This window comes from Euprymna scolopes, chromosome 8 (assembly GCF_053919585.1).
Source record: "Euprymna scolopes isolate OS-2025 chromosome 8, ASM5391958v1, whole genome shotgun sequence".
NCBI lineage: Eukaryota > Metazoa > Mollusca > Cephalopoda > Sepiida > Sepiolidae > Euprymna > Euprymna scolopes.
The window spans coordinates 140929768-140944181 of record NC_136489.1 but is presented as its reverse complement, the minus strand read 5'-3'; the positions used below and the strand labels follow the sequence as shown (position 1 = coordinate 140944181).

At 37.5% G+C, this 14414-nt stretch overlaps 1 protein-coding gene across 7 annotated transcripts in view; it reads left to right on the top strand.

Moving 5' to 3' along the window:
* Positions 1-14414, top strand: part of LOC145283792 (clathrin interactor 1-like) — a 546043-nt gene that overhangs the window by 501341 nt on the left and 30288 nt on the right. The gene's annotated exons all lie outside the window — the stretch shown is intronic.

The following is a 14414-nucleotide window of genomic DNA, read 5'->3' as shown; positions in this document are numbered from 1 at the left end:
GTGGGGGCCAGGCTCCCCAAAATGGGGGGGGGGGGCAATTTAAAGCAGAATAAAAAAAAATTATTTCAGCGCATTTAGTCCACCGTAGTCGAAAGGCGGCAAACGTTTTCAAACGGGATCGAAAAAAATGATGCTATTTTTTTAACACAAAGGGCACAATATTTATCGAATTTTTTTTTTTTGGTATCGATTATTCAAAGCATGCCCTGTTTAATAATGGTCATGCATTATTCGGCTCGCTAAAAAAAAATTGTTAATTTATTTATCAAAAATTTTAAAATAGCTTTTTTCGTATAAATATTAAAAAAAATTTTTTTTTGTTTTGCTTAACTTAAATTAATTATTTTACTTAACATATTCACCGAATTTCACACTTCAAAACTCAAAAGCAGGATAATTAAACACAATCGAAGTTCTGATATTCAGACGTCAAAATAAGGTATGCAAACAATTTTTTTTTTTTTTTAAATCTATAATTCTGTCCCTTACAACAACACAATATGTTGATTTCAGTTTCAGATGATTATTTTAAGCATATTTGTTCCCACTTCAAAACAAGGGGGGGTTTTGTAAGCAAAAAAATATATATATATAAATATCGTTTATGAAAAATAAGTACACTGTTATAAAGTTCATTCTTCTCCTAATAATCGCTGAAAATTTCGTATTGATCGGATAATTACCTGATTTTTGGTAGATTTTTAAAAAGACGGTCCGTCAAAAAGTACTGACCTGCCCCCCCAGTTTTGGCGGTGCCTAGCCTAAACGTAGCACCCTTGATTATGACAACCATTATTAAAACTGTTTTGATGCAGGATGAGACCACAGCAAAAGCTGCTTCAGCCTACATAGATGACATCATGTCTGCGGATGCAGTTCGAATAAAACTGAAAGCGTTTGGGTTAATAAGCAAAGACCCTTTAGTATGGATTGCCCGTGCCAGGCCTCGAGGTCTGGGAGGAGGGCAATATGTTGCGATGGAAGCGAGGGAGCCCACTTCCGAAGTTACCCAATGTATTAACAAGACGTACTGTGTTTTCCATCTGTGGTAAATTGGTAGGACATCTACCTGTCTGTGGATGGCTCCGATCGGCAACAGGAGTGGTGAAAAGACAAGTGACTACAGTAACAAAAGGATGGGATGATGTTGCGGATGATGATTCTCTCCAACAAATGATGGCTGAAATGTTGTCCAGAGTGCATAGGAATGACCCTGCCCGGGGTGAGTGGCAAGTGTCTGGAAACGAACTAAATGCATGGGTTGACGCAAGTTCGTTGGCTACAGGTGTCGTGTTGGAGCAACTAGGTGTTGTTGTGGAAGATGCATGCTGGCTTCGTCCGAAAAATGATGCCCAACATATAAATTTGGCAGAACTTGATGCCACGTTAAAAGGTCTTAATCTCGCATTGCAATGGCAGACTAATGTTGTGCATCTCCACACTGACTCATTGTGTGTTTACCATTGGTCAACGGACACCTTGACTGGAAAGGCTCGAGTTAAGACTAGAGCTGCAAGTGAAATGCTAGTACGAAGGAGACTAGCAATAATTAAGCGTCTAGTTGACGAATACAGCTTGCAGGTAGACATTACGTTAGTCTCGTCGATGCAGAATTTGGCTGATAGCTTGACTCGAGTACCAAAGAGGTGGATCGATGCGATGAGGCAGGGATCCGATCTTCAACAATAAACATGCGTGACTGTAACGAATCAATTAACACCTGACCAGATCCGTATGATACACCAGCAGAGTGGACATCCTGGAATTCAGAGGACTGCATATTTTGTCCGAAGAGTATGCCCTGCAACTACAAAAGCATCAGTGAAAGCAGCCATACGTTCGTGTGAAGAGTGTCAGAGAATTGATCCGGCACCATCCCAATGGCAAAAAAGGAAGCTCGAGGTGGAGGGCAACTGGCAGCGAGTAGGGATGGACATAACACATTATGGGGACAAACATTTTTTGACCATGACGGATTGTGGCCCGACGCGTTTCACAATATGGCGCCTGTTGACACGACAGGATGCAGCCAGCATTATACGACAGTTGAGAGCCGTCTTTTTTTAACGTGGTGCCCTGATTGAAATTCTGACTGATAATGCCGCCACATTTCGATGTCAAGAATTTCAGAAATTCGTGCACGAATGGGGGATTAAAATGCATTATCAGTGTGCATATTATCCTGAGGGTAATGGTATAGCAGAACGGTGTCACCGCACCATCAAAAGAATTGCAGCCAGGACGCAGTGCTCTATTCCAGAAGCTGTGTGCTGGTATAATATAACACCCAAGGACAATGCAACACCAGCAACTGCACCAGCCAATGGGATTTACCAATATGAACAGCGTGTAAAAGGAGTTGATGCCATACCATCAGTGGTGAGTGTTGTCAATACACCATATCAGGTGGGAGACCTTGTTTGGATAAAAACCCCCGAATGCTGGGTGCACTACGAAATTTTTCCGGGGAAAAATAGACGAAATCATAAGTCCTCAGACTATGTTGATTGGTGGCATACCACGTCATGTAAAAGATATCCGCCTTTGTTATACCTCTTCTGATTCTGAGGACGATGAGGAGGATCACACACCGTTCAGAGATGATCCTGATCACTTACTGCCCCTTCAGGTGAGCATAGAAACACCACCAACAGAACCAGACGAGGGAATGATGGAACATACCGATGACAATAGTGAGGAGAGCAATGGACACAAGGAAGTAATGCCTCATCGAAATACTCGACAGAGACGAATGCTGCCCACCCCCGTGATTGCGAAACCCCGCAAGAAGGGATGATGGAGCACACCGAGGAGATGACGCCTCCGATTCTTCGGAGAAGTACCCGACAAAGACGGATACTGCCCCCCTGCCCTGATTGTGAGACACCGCCTATGGAACCACGAGACGGGATAATGGAACAGACTGGTAGTAATGATGGTGGTAATAAAGAAAACAGCAATGAGGAAGTGCTGCCCCCGATTCTTCGAAGGAGTACCCGCCAACGACGATGTCCTGTTTGTGATCATGAGATCAGGGGGGAGTGTGGAGAAATGCGTGACTTACCTGGATAGACCAAGTGCGGGTCGGTCACCGAAAATAAATAAAAAGAAAGAAAATAAACGGTCAAGACTCTTATTTATAGAGTAGTGATCACGTGAGTTAGAAGAATATGCAAATAGAAGTGAATTATTTTGCGATATAAAAAGCCTGTGTTGTTAAGAGGAGGGGCAGACTGTTGGCAGAAGTCAGTGCTGTCAGACGTGCTTTAGAGTTTTGTTATTATATGCTGTGCTCGATTGTTGGAAGAGAGAAAGGAGAAGAGGAGGAACCAAGAAGACATTCTGCAGGTACTTTGATACAACAGGGGCGCAATTGAACAATCAACCATTTCCTTTGGTTTAAGAACACAAAGGAATCGAGATACTTGACTTTGTGCTGGTTGCGACCGGCGAATGACGCTGCTCATATCAACCTGGCAGAGCTCGATGTGGTGATAAAAGGTATCAACCTAGCACTCCAGTGGAAAGTCAGGAAATTACGCATACACACTGATTCACTATGCATGTACCACTGGATATCAGACACACTGACAGGCAAGACCAGGGTACGCACTAAGGCAGCCAGTGAGATGCTGATCAGACAGAGGCTGGAGACCGTAAAAACCTGTCTGTGGATGCGGTATGGCCACTTCAAATTTCAACCTTGCTGATAGGCTCATTTGGGTGCCACAGAGATGGTATGACACCATGAAGAAGAAAGCCGAGCCAGTACCATTATGTGCCGTCTCTATTAAGGTGGTGGTTGAAATCCGGAAGATACACCACCTCAGTGGACACCCCGGAGTGAGACGGACATGTTATTTTGTGCAGTTGTCCAATAGTGCAGTGAACGCGGTAGTCAAGGAATGCCAAACATGCTAGTCAACCAACCCCGCCCCAGCCAGAGTAAGCGCGACTTGGAGCCGACTGTGTATGGACATAACCCACTATGGTAGCCAGCACTTCCTCACCCTGATCGATTGTAGACCGACAAGGTTTGCAATCTGGTGCCCGTTAATAAGACAGGATTACTCCAGTGTCATCTGTGAATTGGAGTCCATATTTTATGAAAGGGGGCCGCCTGAAGAGATCCTCACAGCCTTCTGCAGTGGGGAGTTCAGACATTTCGTAGACAAGTGGGGGATCCAGCTCAGACACAGATGTGCATATATACCAAGTGGCAACGGCATAGCAGAGCGGTGCCATCAAAGCGTGAAGAGGATCACAGCAAGAAAACAATGCACGATCACAGAGGCGGTCTATAGATATAATGCAACTCCAAAGGATGGCACGACTGCTGCAAGCGCACCCACGAATGCGATCCATTGCTATTGAGTGCTCATCAAGACATTGACGCCCGTCTGCCTGATTGGCAGGAAACCCGAGCGCCATATGAATTAGGGGACACTGTCTGGGTGAAGCCTCCTAATAATCGATGCAATAACAGCTTTCAAAGAGGGCGAATCACTGGCATCATCAGTGAGCAATGGTACCCCACGCCATGTGAAGGATATCCGGGGTCTGCCCTGAATACGAACCAGGTGAATCATCCAACGATGACCTGCAGATCTGACCTGTTCCCCATGATGGTACAACTGTGAACCCCAATGCTGAGGCTGATAGTTCCAGCACCCCTTCTGAAAGCTCCAATGAAGATAAAGAAGTTCAGCCTGATAGTATGACTGTACGCCCTAACGCTGATACCAATGATTCCAACGCCTCTTCTAAGAGCTCCAATGAAGATGAAGTAGTCCAGCCAATCCCCCTTTGTAGGAGTGCCCGCAACAAACGACCACGTCCACCATGCCACATGTGTGGTCTGGAGACCAGGGGGTAGTGTAGAGTTGCATGTAATAATCAAAGAGGAAAGCGCCCGCGTGTGTGTGTGTGTGTCATGCGGTCATACAACTTACCTTCGGATGGGATTTGAGAGAAAGAGAAATTAAAGATGGCAGCCATGGATTTATAAGGTGTAGTCTTACGAAATCTCACGAGATCTTATCTTCCACTGCACACGTATGCAAATGGAATGGGGTCAGTTTTCTAATAAAATGCCTGTTGGCAGAGGCAGGGAGGGGAGAACATGTGCTGGAAGTTGAGAGAGAAAGTTGACAGTGACGAATTCTAGCTGAACTTTTGCTTATTGTATTTATTTTATTTTGTTTTGCTGTTTACCTGCTCATTTAACTGCAACTTCCTTCTCCACAAATTTTAGGACAAGGCACACTTGTCTAGTCACATCGAATTGGCCTATCCTATTTGCTTGACGTGCTATTCACTCAATTCACTCATTCCAATTTCTTGCTTGATCTGAGCTTTCTCGATCTCCATCGTAGCTATTATTCTGATCTGCCGCCATGGTCGTTGCTTTTGTTGGTAACTCTTCCAACATTTCTTCTTTGAAAACATCATTAGTCACCATGTGCTATGTGATTACTTTTATCAACTGACTTTTTCTCATGACTCTCCTAACCTTTAATTGTAGATTCTTTATTGAGTTTATGCAACCTATCTGAGTCAACTTACGCACACAACATTTGAGGTTGATACACTGTTGATTCATATCATAGCGCAGTCGCCGAGACAAATGCTGGCTGAATATCAAATGATATTTCAAAGTGCTTCCTGCCACATGTTGTATTTTTCATGCTAATACTCTTCCCTTTGGAAGTACTTGCCTTCTTTTTTTGGTAAGGGCATAAATGGAGAGAGATATACTGTGACAGGAATATGGATAGGATTATCTGTCTGGATCATTTCTATCGAGGTTTTAGCCCAGTCATGATTTTACATCACAATCTATCTATATATCTATAAAAGTGAGAGAGTGTATATGTGGTGTGTGTGTAGGACACTTCTCAACCTATGTACTCAATGGATTTTTGATCTACAAACTTGAAATTTGGTATATAGGATATTCAGACATATCGGAAACTTTTTCTTCGGTTTTCATCCGGAAAAATCTGCTGCTAAGGAGTCAAAATTGAAAAATTGGTATGTGGCGGATCATTGGATTTTTATTTGCTAACTGTCCCACGAATGCGCATGCATGAATGGTTCATATGACACTCATAATGTTAAAAATGAGTACAATTTGAAAAGCCTTTTTAAAGAGTGTGTCAAACTGGTTTAATTATTATCGTACTTGACTTACTGTCTTTAGGTTTTGGTTTCGATCTCAGCCCAAGTATTTTTTTTTTTTAATTACAAGAAGTGAACTGTTTAATAAACATAATACTTGCATGCACGTCTCAATTTTTGTATGAATTAAAATATAATATTTATGCATATTTTATGACCAGCCAACACCAGACAGCCTGCTAGTATATCGATAAAAGTGAGAATGTGTGTGAGGACAATTTTTAACAAATTTTTTATCTACATATTTGAAATTTGGTATATTGAGTATTCAGACGTGTGGAAAATTTTTAATCAATTTTCATCCGGAAAAGGCTGCTGAGGGGTAAAAATTGAAAAATTGGTATGTTGGGGTCATCGGAATATTATCTGTTTGTCAACTAATTCATGAATGTGTATGTGTGAATTGTTCCCGTGACAGATTCTTTGTTAAGAATAAGTAGGTTTGAAAACCCTTTAAAGATTGTTTCAAGCTGGTCTAATGGTTATTGCACTTGGCTCACTGTCTTTAGGTTTTGGTTTCAATCTCGGCTCATATTTTTTTTATCTACAAGAAGTAAAAACATAATACCTGCATGCACATGTCTCAGTTTCTGTATGAATTAAAATATAATATTTATGCGTATTTTAGGACTGCGCAACACAATAGCTGATAAGAACCCAAACTGTCATGATTAAAACTAAAATTTGGTGGCTCTTAACCATGGACTTAAACCCTAACAAGAGATAAAACAACAATTTCTCCAAAAATAGAAATAAACAAGCGGTAAATACTGTCTAGGGACCAAAATATTAACAATCCAAAACCAGAAAAGGAAAAATAAACGATGGAAAACAAAATATAACATCTCGGAATCAAAAATAAAACAGCACTAAACCGTGGCCTTCGTTATAAAGATGGCCGGCCAGCTGAAAAAATGACGTCATCGCCGAGGTCCCAACAAGCAAGATATGTGGAACTCTTAGACTGTCAATAATGAACAGTAATTTTTACAGACAGCGTTACAAAACTTCAAAATTGGACTAAAATAAAGAAATAAAGAACACGATGATTTATACTGAAACTCATCTAATATTAATAATAAAAAAATAATTAAAAAAAACACAAGTTATTTGTTTAAATATATTATAAGCAATTGAATATTTCGTTGTATTATAGATTTTAAAGATTAGAATGCGTTCTTTAATTACTTATAAATTACATTTTAAAAAAGTGAAGGAAGACGATTTGATTTGAAATAAACTTGAAGTTTATTTAATATAATTAAATGAAAATTATGCATGTAAGATTATGAATAGTTGAAGCAGAACACAAGCAAAACATTTGATATGAGTTAAGACAATAAACAAATATTAAAATTAAACTTTTTTTTAAATCAAAATGAATATTTTTTTTAAATCAAAATGAATATTTTTTAATCAAAATGAATATTTTTTAATCAAAATGAACCACAATATTTTTTCAAAATCAAAAACAATATTTTTAATAAATTCATGAAATATTGCACAGTAAAAAAATTAACCTAAAGAAAAAATCATGTTTCTTATTTAAGATTATTTCACCACATAACAAAAATAACATGCAAAATCATTTTTTTATATCCATATTTTCAGTTTGTTAAAATACGTGGGTTTGTATTACTGTACACATAGATTCGAAAAAGTTGTCAAAAAACAAATATATAACAAATAAATGTTCTCAAAGGCAAGATAAGTTACTTTTCTACCAAATTGGATATATTTTTCGTGTTTTTATTCAATGTAACATGTTTATTCAGCTCGAAAAACATAGTGTTTACTGATGTATTCGAAAATTCCAGATGGCGTCTGATTCTCTCTTTAACACGGTAAGTTTGGGAAAAAGTGTTATAAATACAAAACCGGATAAAATACTGTTAAAAACTCGCTCAATATATGTTACCGTGACATAGGTTGACATATATTCGGCGGGTTTTTAATAGTATGTTGTATAGTTTTTTTATTTATAACACCTTATCCCAAACTTACCGTGTTAAAGAGAGAATCAGACGCCATCTTGAATTTTCGAATACATCGGTAAACACTATATTTTTCGAGCTGAATAAACATGTTACATTGAATAAAAACACAAAAAATATTTGGTAGAAAAGTAACTTATCTTGCCTTTGATAACATTTATTTGTTATATATCTGTTTTTGACAACTTTTTCGAATCTATGGGTACAGTAATACAAACCCCATTTATTTGTTATATCTGTTTTTGACAACTTTTTCGAATCTATGGGTATAGTAATACAAACCCAATTACGTTAATGAAATGAATTGTACCTATTTACTATGTCTCCCCACGGGACAGAGTTAGACACCAGGGTCGTTTTTTAACGTGGAGAAAAGGTACAAAAATAAAACATTATCTCAGTCGTGAAGGATTTCTCCTCCACCGAAAGAGAACAAGAAATAGAATGCAGCATCTGGAGAACAGATACTACACTTTCATCTTGTCCCGAAGGCCAAGACTGTTTAAGACCACGAGTGAACGCGCGTTTTCTTTTTTTTTTTAGTTTAGTTTCATATATATATATATATAAAAATAAGTATTTTTAAATTTTATCTTTCTAGCTTTAAAAAAAAAGTTTTAAAATTTTATCAGCCGGCATAATTTATTTTTAAATATTGAAAAATTTCAGGAAAATTAATTTTTGTTAGATTTTTAAAACGTGTGTCAACAGCTTAAAAAAATCGTGTTTTAAAGAGTCGATGTTGTCTCGCATTTTCATTAGTTTTGTATGCTGTAAAAAAATTTTTTTTAATATTAGCAATTTATTTGAAGCTTCTTCTTTTGAATGGTAAAACATTTAGGATGATAATATTGAATTAAATTATAGTTACATCGTGTTAAATACAGGGGGAGGGGAGCACGTTAAAACTTACTTTGCTGAATGGAGATGGTGTAAAATCTTTTTTTTTTTTTTACTGCATTATAATTCTTTATCTTTCGGAAATGAAAATACTGTCACTTTTTGGTCCTTTACGATAATTTCCTCAGCAAGTTGGAACGATGCACCGTGAAGGCATTTTAATAAAAAAAAAGAAATATTACACTGACTTCAAGACGTTACGAATGCCTACCGGTGACTACCGGTGTCACCGGTATGGACTATCCGTGATGACGTCAGCAGATTAAATTATTTTTGCCCACCGGCCATCTTGTCTTTTAAGACGGTCTTGACTAAACTGACTCGAACTAATAAACATATGACTACAACTCAAAATATATTACAATGGAACATTAGAAGTTTTAAAGCAAATTTAAATGAACCACTTCTAATCCAAACCTAAATTCAGCAAGAAACATTTCTTAAAGGACATGAGTAAATCAATTTTATTGGCAAAAATAGCAAAGTGCAGCAAACTATATAAACTATGTAAAAAGGCAAAAGATATTGCATTTCTATACCGTATGAACGTTTGTTCAAAGTTACTTTAAGCTTGGATATGGTAGGCATCATCATAACCTCGTTTGGCTGGCTGTTCCATGAAGCAGAAATATAAAATTTTACATTTGTTCTTTTGAGACAAACGACAATGATACAACTTCGATTGACTGCACAGATTGTGACCAGATTTTGTGGTGAAAAATTCCTGTAAGGATAGATTTACATTTCTATTGATAATGCTGTATGCTAGAATCACTTTCTTTGCTGCTCAAGTGAACACAGAACTATGCTTTGAAGCTGTTATTGTGGGTAAATATTGAAAATCTTAAGATAAAGATTTGTAGCTTGGATGTAGCAACAGTGGCAACAGCTCAAAGTGACAAAGCTGTAGCGCGAGGTGATGTCACAGTGAAGAAAAAGAAGGGAAAGAAAGCGGAGATTTGTAACCATGTGGTGGCAACTATGTGGTTCTCAGGGGTTCACTTTCCACAGATCCCCAAGCTATGCTAGCTTGATAAGCTTCATATCTGCACATGCATGGAAGATGCTCCCTTCAATGACAGATTACATTCTCCCTGAAGAACCTAAAATTTGACTCGCATTCCTCACCTCAAAAAGATCAGGAATGGAAGTTTAAAGATTCTAAAATTACTTCTTCCATTACCTTGTGTGTGAGATATATATAGTTAATTTATATTAATTTCCTATTTAATACATGCCAATTGGAGACACCTTAAATACTAGGCCAATCGACAGCGGCAACATTCACACTCCAACATGCCCCCCCGCTGCCACCGGCGGCATGGCCAGCGGGACCCTTGCTTGGTCACACCTCCTCAGTCGACAGCTTCACCGCCGCCCCCCCTCACCGTCAACCACTGTTCCTGTCGTATACCTCATTATTAGCATATAGATTTATCTAAAAAAAAAAATCCTTCAATAAATACTCCCTAAAGAACCAAGGGAACCGCATTAAAAACTTGTGTAAAACAGATTGGCTGCAGATCCGGCCAATGCTGGGTTACCCTGGTGCGAATCATTGACAATAATTCCATTCGTAAGTTGCCTCAACTTGATGGACGGGGTCAATGGAGGATCTGCTCCCCTTCTTTCTATTTTTGGCTAGCTGTTTTTTTGTTTTTTTTTAATTTATAATTATCTCAGCGACAGCAAGAACCAAAACAATATTGATACTGTTGGTTTCCCCTATAACAAGTCTCGGGCCAAATGTTGTTTTCCAACAACTTAATTGCTTTCAATGCAAATTATCATCTCATTTTTCCTTTTTGAAAAGATTCTCGGCCTTATGACTGTCTATTTGTCAGTTTAAATGTGTTCAATTTATCGTTAAGAGTGATACAGCATCAGAGCACATCTACAATATATTATTAGCATTTTTATTTTTGTTTATTGTTATTTTCCCTATCAGATGCAATCAGTTTAAAGACTTTCAAATTATCATTAAGAGCAAAATAATATCAAAATATATAACATTTTTTTTTTTTAAATCAGAACTAAACAGTTTAAAGACTTTCAGGTTTTTGTTGAGCACAAATTAGCATCAAACACACAACATTATCTTATTTTCAGAGTCCGAGTAATCAGAGTAAATGATTAGAAGTTATAGTGGAGTATTATGTCATCTCGCTTTTTAATTTTCAACCTCTTCAATTCATGGCCAAAGTAACCCCATTTCAGATTGATCAGTTCCAGGTACCAAGGTTTTTCCTCCCAGTTTTCTTCCGGTTTTGACATAGTGTCAAGCAGAATTTTACTGACTATTCTCATTTGGGACTGTTTAGGACGTTGGCAACCTTCTACAACATTCTCCTGGCCAAGTCAAAATCAAGGGTCTCCTGCAATTTCAGCAGACTGCCCTTTAGGACATCTACCCTAATGTCTTGGTCCACAAATGCTTCTCCAAGCACATCTGCTAATAGAGCTTTCTGGGGAGGATTTAATGACTGAAGCCAAAATTTGTTCTGCTAACTCGGCGACTTTAAAACATGACTCCTGACATTTGGCAGTTTAAAGGCATCGATTATTTTTCACTTTAAAATATAACTTGATAATACAAGTGGTAATTACAAAAACAAAAAATTCTTTCTTTAAACTATGACTTGTGTTATTTGACAGTTTAAAGGTATCAATTACCCCTCACTCTCTTCCCTCTACAACTCTCTCTCTCTCTCCCTTCTCTCAACTTTCAATCGCCCCATCCCCCCACACTAATCAACAAAAGTAAAAGAACCAAGTCAAAAGAAAAATTAACTCCCCCTGTTATCGAAGTCGAATCATGGTCCAATGGTACCAAATATAACCTGACATCCACTTGGGGATGTACATCAGTATATGAGTTTGTTTTAGGCCTTCCGATCATGGAACGCCCAAAAAAGTTCAATATTTAATCTGGTCACCCAGAACAATTCTTACAACATGACAGTCTGACTCTGATCATTTACACGAGGACAGAGTTTGACGAGGGATTCTGATTATTCTGCTTCAACAACAAGAAAAATCCACCGATCCAGGGAGACAGGTGCAGCCTAAGCCACATTCTCCTCGATTCCACTGTACTCAACTGGCAAAAAATTGCTTGTGCATAAGAGTCTAGAGTCTTGTGTCTAGAGTGTGGGTGGGGAATGAAGCGTCCCCTGATCCAAACTGGCTAGTTTGGATCAGGGGACACTTTATTCCCCACCCACACTCTAAAGGAATATGTTGTAAAGTCAATCAGGGACTTTACAACATATTCCCTTCCTATCTGATAGGCTACATGCATAATCATGTATCAAAGTAAATTTCCGTTGAATTTCTTCCCAACCCGACTGTCCTTGGGAGTTGATCTCAGGGTCAGATACTGATTCCCAAACTTACTCAAAATACTCTGTATCCTATTCTCTCAAAATCAGTTTTCTTTACAAAACAATATTATTAAATATCAATCCCAAATTCACTAACTGAAACTACTTTTCCTCGGTTTGATTACATCATCGACCAAATAATATTCAGCAAAGCAATCAACTATTGTCACATAATAAAAATTTCTAACTTAGCTCTAGTATAACCACTATTAATGTAAAATCCAACCACCACAAGTGATTGGGTCACACTATGATGTGAAGTGGTTGAGGTGGAAAATTGATTATCAGGGATGTAGAGTAGGTGGAGATGACTGCATTTCTCAAAATTCAGAGAGAATCCCATCTTAAAGACCAGCAAGAGATTCTGTTATCTTGAAATTGATCATAGTGGCTTCTAGGTGATACCAGATTTTCATCATCTGCAAAGAGTAGTGGTTTTGAGTCAATTCATCTGGCAAATCCTTGACATCCAGGAAAAACAGAACTGAATTCTGGACTTTACACACTGACCTCTTTACACACTGACCACTTTACACACTGACCTCTATTGAAAAACAATTTAGACATGAAGGATCCGTTCGATTGTATCTTCAAAAGCTGAATGTTGTATGACTAGAACATTTCAAGGAGTAGCCAATGATTAAGAGTCAGGTGGCCTGTTTAGCTAGCTTCATCCATGGGCTTTGTGGCTCACTCCTTCATGATATGTTAAACAGGATCGATGTTATGCAGAAATAGCATTATAGTTTAAGAGGCAGTTCATGAGTGCAAAAACTATGAACATGGCTGTCACAGTCATGTTCATGTTCATAGTTTTTGCACTCATCTGTGCATGTCTCTAGGCTGTGACTTTTAGGCTTGAGCTTTGAGAGGAGAGGTTGATAATAATTTTCAAGTCTGCATTTCTGATCACAATGACTTGGTTATTAAGCCATTTGTTTCTTTGTACATGAGCATAAAATTTTTCACATTCTGATGATATTCTGTTTTAATGAAAATAGGAATTTCAGAAGGAAGTATATTCTCAGTCCTATTATTTAGCATAGAAATAAATATTGATATAAACATTGACACAGAAATGAACTGCTCCCATTTTATGAATGACTGTTTAATGTTATAGATCCAAATGTATAAACTTCATAGATCACAACTCCAAAAATGTATCCAAAAGCAGAAAATCCACATACAGTGATAAATGAAAAATGATAATGAAATGTCCCTAGATCTGAAAAAGTAATAGAGTTTATAATATTATCTCGTTTCTCAACTCCAATACATACTTTGTACTCCATATATAGCGTTCTTTGACTGAAAGGAAAATGCTATAAAATCATTCCGCCAACAAATAAAGGAAATCATTTTAGAAATTTAAATACACAATTTCATTATTTCAAAAATACTGCCATTGTGAATCAATCATCAAAAATAATATCAAGACACCCAAAAAAAACAAAAACAAAAAACCTTGCTTGACATAAACTACATTCAAATTTACATGGAAGGATGAAAATAAAAAGTTGGATGTGCTGCAATAAAAAAAAAAAATCATAAATTGACTATCAGATAATGTGTTTATATACACAGCTTTCAATCTGATTAATGAGATAACAAAAATACTAAATTTACTTGTAAGATTATATCTCCGTAATAAATTTAAAAAATAAATACATATATATACTCACTCACCACTAAAATACTATACTAAGGATCCAATACATGTCAAAAAACAAAGCCTACTATTACTGGGCCATAATAACATCTATGGTAATTAAAATGCAGACAAACAAAACAAACACTAAAGATAAATTCATCAAATATATCCATCTTAGGCCAACTATCAAAAAGCTTATACTGGCAAATGGATTAAACATACAAATTAATCAACCAGACATCAAAGAATGGCAAAATATAGGGAAATAAGAGAAATTAGTACTAGCCTGTTTCTGACTTATTACCA